The sequence below is a fragment of the Brachionichthys hirsutus genome, unplaced genomic scaffold (assembly GCF_040956055.1).
Source record: "Brachionichthys hirsutus isolate HB-005 unplaced genomic scaffold, CSIRO-AGI_Bhir_v1 contig_581, whole genome shotgun sequence".
NCBI lineage: Eukaryota > Metazoa > Chordata > Actinopteri > Lophiiformes > Brachionichthyidae > Brachionichthys > Brachionichthys hirsutus.
In genome coordinates this window covers 18098-25000 of record NW_027180912.1, presented here as the reverse complement: position 1 = coordinate 25000, position 6903 = coordinate 18098, and the positions used below count along the sequence as shown (strand labels likewise).

Here is a 6903-nt window from a genome sequence, read left to right as displayed (position 1 = left end):
TTTGCTGTATTGCAAGAGCAGTAAGTGCTGTTAGTGACATCCAACACCAAGGGTCTGAATGGGGAAAGGGAGCAGGGCTAGCTACTTAATGCTAGGTGAAGGGAAGAAGGAAATGGGAATTAGTCCTGATGAGGACAGGGAGGAGGTGATGCAGCTACTTGCTGAGGCTCTAGAGTGTAGTGATGAGTCATGGTAGACTAAATTAGTGTGTGGTCCTTTTTCTTTTGCTGTAACGGAAATTACGAAGTCTCATAATGAGATCCGCAAAGATCATGACACATTATTATGACTTCAACATCAAATAAACTTCTCGTCAAGCATGCAATCTCAAAGAGATTATTTGAAACACTGGGTTGATCGAGAAATTAGATTTTTTTAAATATATATTATATTTAGAATAAGCTCTTCCATACTGTTCCAAATGTTGTGATATATAATATCAAGGGTGAAATAAAGGAAATACATTTCTACATGAGGTTTTGCCAACTTTCTTGGGCAAAACCTCAGCCTGAGAGGCGCAACCACAGACCTTGAGAATAGATTTAATCAGCCAAACCTGTTTCTGCCTCCATCTGGTTTCCACCCTTCCCTTCCCTTTCTCACTCTTTCACTCAATGCATCTCATCCTAACCGCTATTCATCTCTTCTCCCATTTCATCTTTTTTCTTCCTCCCATGCTCACCCGCTCCTTTTTACCAAAATTATTACATTACACATCCAGGGAACATCCATTAGCTCGGAAAACAGGTTCTTTTTTCTCCTTCATCTTCTTTTCCTCTCTTGCTCTTCTTCCAAGAATTGGATTGGCCAGGGCAATGTTACTCCAGATTATACAGTTGTTAAAGTTCATTTTAAACCAACAAAGGGACATCAAAAGTGGTGAACCCTGCACGGAGGAGAGGAGGAGGTGTTGATGGAGTTTCTGGGCAGGTGCGAAATGGAGAAGGGCTGTGTGAAAGAAAAAAAAACAACCTGATCAGATGGAAAGGGGAGATTAGAGAGGGAATTATTAATGGGGCCAGGGCCCTTTGGAGCAGGAGATTTGTTTGGAGGAGGATGCAAAACTGCATGCACGATAATTGAGAGGTGGAAAAATGATTTTCTCTCCTTAAGCACAATGTGAAATTGAAAGATTTGAAAGTCCAGACATAATGTATCATCAGGATATAATAGGATAGGATAGGAGTTTGGAAATGTAAGTGAGAGTAGCAGCAGAACAGACCTGCTTCTGACAATTTAAAGTTAGTGATTCTTTCTTATCACCCTCTGTTTTCTGGAATACAATTTATCTACACCTCTTACCATCTTACAGCGTCAACTGCGATATGTCCTCTTTTTCCACAGGTGTCTTCAGAATTAGATGTAGACAAATTTGTTATTGTATACATTAGCTTTGAAGTAAATTGAATAAACTAAATTGAATGGTAAAAATTACATTATATTACATTATTTAACATTGACTAACTCTCTATATTTTTTAAATTGATATATATATATATATATATTTCTTCATTTCTTTATTGATATATATGCATATTTTATTAATATAAATTAATTTTTATTTATTTTATTGATAATATATATTTATTAACAATTAATTATAATAATATATCCGAATTATCAACATTCTAATTACATTTAGACGTCACTTCCGCTCACTGACAGAGTTAGCGGAAGTGAGCGGAATATAGGTCAAAGGTGCAACAATGGAGCAAAACATTGAGCGCGTGAGCGGAAGCGAGCGGAATGTAGGTCAACAATGCAACAAAGTAACAAACCTTTGACCTAGTTAGCGTCCGATGACGTGTACAGATTTACGCGAAAACGTGGTGACGTATCACAACAACCGGAATTGGCGTCAGAGACGCTTTGCTTCTCATCTGTTTATGAGTTACGGAATATTTCTTAGTATTAAAATGTCTCCTGTTAATTAAAGTATATATACAAACTATGTCGACGCTGCTGCAGATTATTTCTGGGGGGAATGGGCTATATTGATTGTAACATGGAATCGAGAGTAGGTAAATAAATAGCGTTACTGTTAGCTTGGCTACAGTTAGCATTGCTAATAATTTTGTGAAAAGAAGAAAATACAAGTTTTAAACAGGCAACTAATTAAATGTAAACTCCTGCTGAAAACGTATGCACACTATTATATACTTATTATGTCATGGCAATTGTCTCAATTTGCGTCACTTGCTCTCTAGTTGCAGTTACGTTAGCTTGTTCATAAGATTGGGTGATTATGGAGGTTTGAGTAATCATATTACTAGAACATTTCAAGCCTTATTTAAACGAATAACATTACAACATTTAATTTCAGTCCACTACTGAAAAGGTCTTTATTTTATGAAAATATTAGAATTAAAATATGTAGTCTGAGAAGCTGTGTGCGTCATATACTTGCATGATAAACACGAGCTTTGGAATTGATGTAAACTTTAAATGTTCACTAAACATTTGTTCTTTTAGGGAGCATATCACATGGACTGAGGTGCAGCCCTAATATGAGACAGCAGATGTGGAAAAGGAGCTGTAAGTATTAAAATGTTGAAGAAGTAAAATTAGAAAAGAGTCAAGTAAATACTGATCATTTTTAAAAGGGCTCTGTCTTCTGTCCTAGCTCCTCCAGCAAGTTGGCGCAGTCCATCATTAAATACCATATGATGCCTCATTACAAAAAGGTTAGTTTTTTAATTGCATAATAATAGTACAAATGCTTATCAGCTATCTAAATGACACCACTAAAAATCATTGCCGCCTCAGACTTTCCAATTTGAACTAACCACTTTGCACCAGTGATTGACAGCTCATCTTTTTTAATGGTAAAAGCCATGCTAATTTCTGATTATTTTGCTGTAAAATGTACTACCTACCTCGCAATTTTCCTGTTATCTAACCAAAATCACTTGAAGACATGAAACAAATAACAGTAGGGTTTACAATTTCCCATGAATCTATGATCATGATCATGATCTATGATCATCTATGGAGATGGGATTTCGGCGTTTAAAGGGACTCTTTCATTGTTCTTTCATTCCAGCGGCCTTTGAATAGTACAATCTCTTTCTTCAAAATCATTTTAATTAAATACTAAAATATAATGGTCCATTAGATAAAACAAAATTACACTAAACTGATAGATGAAATGCCCGGATAACTTTTACTGTGCAGGATATACCAGAAACAGACTGGGGGAAAATAAAATAAAAATAAAAATAATTCCATTGCCTCTTTCTGAAATATATGATGCATTTTGTTTTTTATTCTATATTTTTTCCAGGAGCAAGCAGGTCACCGCAACGGGAGCTGAGTGATTGATGCCCTGGTGTCTCGCTGATTGACTTCATGGTTGTGTACTCTGGAAGAAAGGATGAGGCATAGATGAGGTTCGCCATGCTGGGGCAATCACCACAACCCAGGACATACTTCATTTTGAGGCCCATCTCCCCACGGATCCATCCACCCACACACCTTGCAGGTTGAACGGGCTAAAGGCAGAGTGGGTCTCAGCATAAACTGTGACACACACCCCCTCCCCCCTCCATGTGAGCACACTTGTTTGGCTTCAGTGTTTGATGGGGAATTAGGGGTCAGTTGGACTTGAACCATCGTCTCCCACGAGGTCAACGTGACTATAATATGACTGACATGGAAGGGCTGCAGACTGGGGAGCTACCTGATGTGTCTGTCTGTCATTAAAGTTTCTATGTGGATTAAAAAATAAAGATTGTTTGGATAAATATTACTCTAACAAACTGGATTTTCTGGATTTTCTTGGTTTACCTCATGGTCTTTGGGGATTACTTGCCTTAAAATGCATATGTACCTTAAAATTGTCTAATGTAGTATATTTTGAGAGGTTTTCTTTGGAAAAAATGTGCTAAGGCTGCTTTTTACACACAAAGTGGCCCATGCACAGGCATAGCGCTGTGTTTATATTGGGGTTTCTCATGATGAGAAACAGATGGAGTGTGTCAAAGATAAAAGGGAAGGAAGTATGAAGTATGACTAAGGTTATAATGATGAGGAGCCAAGACCCAGGAAACCAAATGCACATTTATCTTTCTCTCCCTCCCTTTCTGTTTTGCATTTGCTGAATATTTTGACAGGCCGGTCTCAAGATCTTTGCTTATTTATCCTCTGATCAGATTCTAAACAAATCACTGCAGACGAATAACCACCATCTTGCAGTTACTGGCCTATTAAGGAACAGAAAAATGCTCCAGCAAGGGAAGTCTTAAGTGACCGAGCACGGGTTGGTGAAGCCAATCTAATATCAAGCGCATTGCTCAGTTCTTCAGCTCGTATTGATCCACCATAATATATGTTTAGCTGATCCTGTTCTGAACTCCTTTCAGTAAACAGGCCCCAGTCAATGCTGTCACATCATGTTTGACCAACACCTCCATGCCTCGCCAACAAATGACCGCTGCACTGATTCGCCGCGCATGACAAATGAAGCGATTTGGAGTAAGATATGAGCTGAAAATCAGCAAACAGCTACTTAAAACCTCTTGGCATTAAACAGCAGAGTTTGTGCGGCGGTGGTGCCGATGCTAACGGGCAACAGAGTCCCAAACTGTCATGTAGCTGTGTCGTTTGTGTCCTCTCCGAGAGCCAGCCTCCCCATGTGCACCTGCTGCTGGTGGGGTTCATTATGGATTTCTCTAATGGCTTTTAGATTTTTAATAGCAGGGTTTTGCATGGAGCGGATAATGAATAACTAGATGTCATCCCTGTGCTTAATGAGAGCGCCCACTGTTTTTCCAAGACACGAGGAAGAGATAAGCATGGCAGGCAGCCCCTGGAATCTGTCTTAATTTATTAGTTTGTACGTATTTGTTTGTGTGATGGGTTATTTGTGCGACTGTCTCAGTTTTGGGGAAAACACGGAACTTATCCATGAGTGTGTGGCACTTTTTGTACAGTCATTCTGTCACTTTCTACGTCTGTCATTTCGCTCAGACAGAAAAAAAGAAATAGCAAAGAAACAACTCTGATCAATATGACCTTTAAAAACATGTTGGCATAATCAATCACTCGGTCGCGTCTTTTAAAATTCTGTATTTCAGCAGTGGGTGACATCCTGGATTAACATTACTACCATTCATTCACAAACTTGTGCACCTCTGTTTCATGGGGGGCATTACTATTTGATCCGTTTGATGAAAAATACAAAGCTGAGTGAGGATTCTGCTCATCAGGCACTTTTTCTGATGAATCACCGTTATGTTCGTGGTGTTGTCTCATCATAGATGGAGCCGGTTCGATATTTTCCCTCCGTCTCCTCCGGGGCAATAGGCAGCTGTCTGTTCTCACAAATTGACTGCAGGTGCTGATGTAATGAAGGCGTGGTAGGGATGGCTTCTGTGGAGAGCGAGAGCAGAAATGCGCTCAAGCAAAAATCACTTGCAGAAATGATAGTGTGCATATAGCTCAGATGAATAGCGTATAATGGAGACATAAAACAAAGGGGCTTTTAGCCCTTTCTTGAGGAATGTCATTGAGGTGAATGCAAAGTAACTCTCTATTGATTCCTCTTATTGAATCTGCACCTATCACAGCAGAGACGTAAAGGGATGAAGAGACATACATAGGGATGTTCACGTTTTGTGATATTTGTTAGGATGCTGCTGATGCTTTGCACAGCTTTTGTACATAAAAGCTGTCATGGTGCAGTGAAAAAATTCAACTGAATGCACTTTCAAGATAGGAAATACTGCACCTTCATGGAATTCAAACTATTGCTCCATTACTTGCTTTCAAGGTGAAACGCCCACTCCTGCATAATGCATCGCCTTTCACCCTGGTTTGGCAACAACTACCCCCCCCAGTAAACATCAGCCCCATACTATTCTAATGTACTGCAATGAACGAGAAAAAGGCTTCTTCTGTGAGACGGACCCTCGCATTAACAAATGTGCAACATGCAGTGAAATGAGCATGTTGTCTTCTGTGCAGCATGTTCACTTTGTCACAAGACTTTTGAAATCAATCAGGCCACATGAGTTATTCACATTCCAACATCGAAAAGGCATTACTCGTCTAAGGCTTTTAATTTCTAATCCATCTGTCAACCCAGTTGAAATATGGAATCTCATTACTTTGAGCAAGTGGGTGGGGGGGGGAGACAACATAAATCATTTTATTTTCATCTTACCCTGACAGAGTCTGTTTAGAACTAGACCAGAAAGAACAGAAAGAAATGCCTGACAAAGCGGGAGTCGGAGAGTCACACTGAAGGTGACGCCTGAAGGTACGGAGACGGGGGTGCAGAAATGCAAGCTAAGATTACATAAGAATTACCAGACGAACGGGAAAAATCAAATTATTTTGATAATTTAACTGATGCAAATCAAGCTTCCTTAATGAAGCACTAGCCTATTGTGATTCGGGTACTAGCCTTTTTGACCCAAGTTCACATTGTTAGTGATAGACTAGATTAGACTAGAACCACATTGTTCAACTAACTTCTGTCATAAATAAATGAATCTGAATACATTGATGGTTGCAGCAGAGCTAGAACTGTACACTTGAAGATAGACTGAAGATGAGACATTTTCTGTTAATTATTCATGTCACCCTCTGAGGGATTGAGACACAATTTTAGTGAGGTGGCCCTTTAAATCCCGCACCATAGTCTGCAACAGACGCTCTAAATTATTAATTTGCCAGGATAATTCAAATATGCTAGATAGAGAATTGCCTTTGAAAAGTAATGCACAACACATATCAGCCATCATAAGTTCTTATACAACAGTTACTTTGTGAAGTTGAATTATTAGGACCCGTCAGGTTCTTGTGAAGAATCAAATACCTAATCGGTCTAGAACGAAGGTAACATTACAAGAGACGACCATTTTGAAAATGTCAATCTCAAGTCAACCCATTCCTTCATTT

At 39.1% G+C, this 6903-nt stretch overlaps 1 long non-coding RNA gene across 1 annotated transcript; it reads left to right on the top strand.

Moving 5' to 3' along the window:
- Window positions 1–1683: 1683 nt before the first annotated feature.
- LOC137916896 (uncharacterized) lies at window positions 1684–3739 on the top strand. Its single transcript, XR_011106544.1, has 4 exons — window positions 1684–1748; window positions 2473–2535; window positions 2624–2684; window positions 3284–3739. It is a non-coding gene; the product is annotated as an uncharacterized lncRNA (long non-coding RNA).
- The last annotated feature ends 3164 nt before the right edge of the window (window positions 3740–6903 follow it).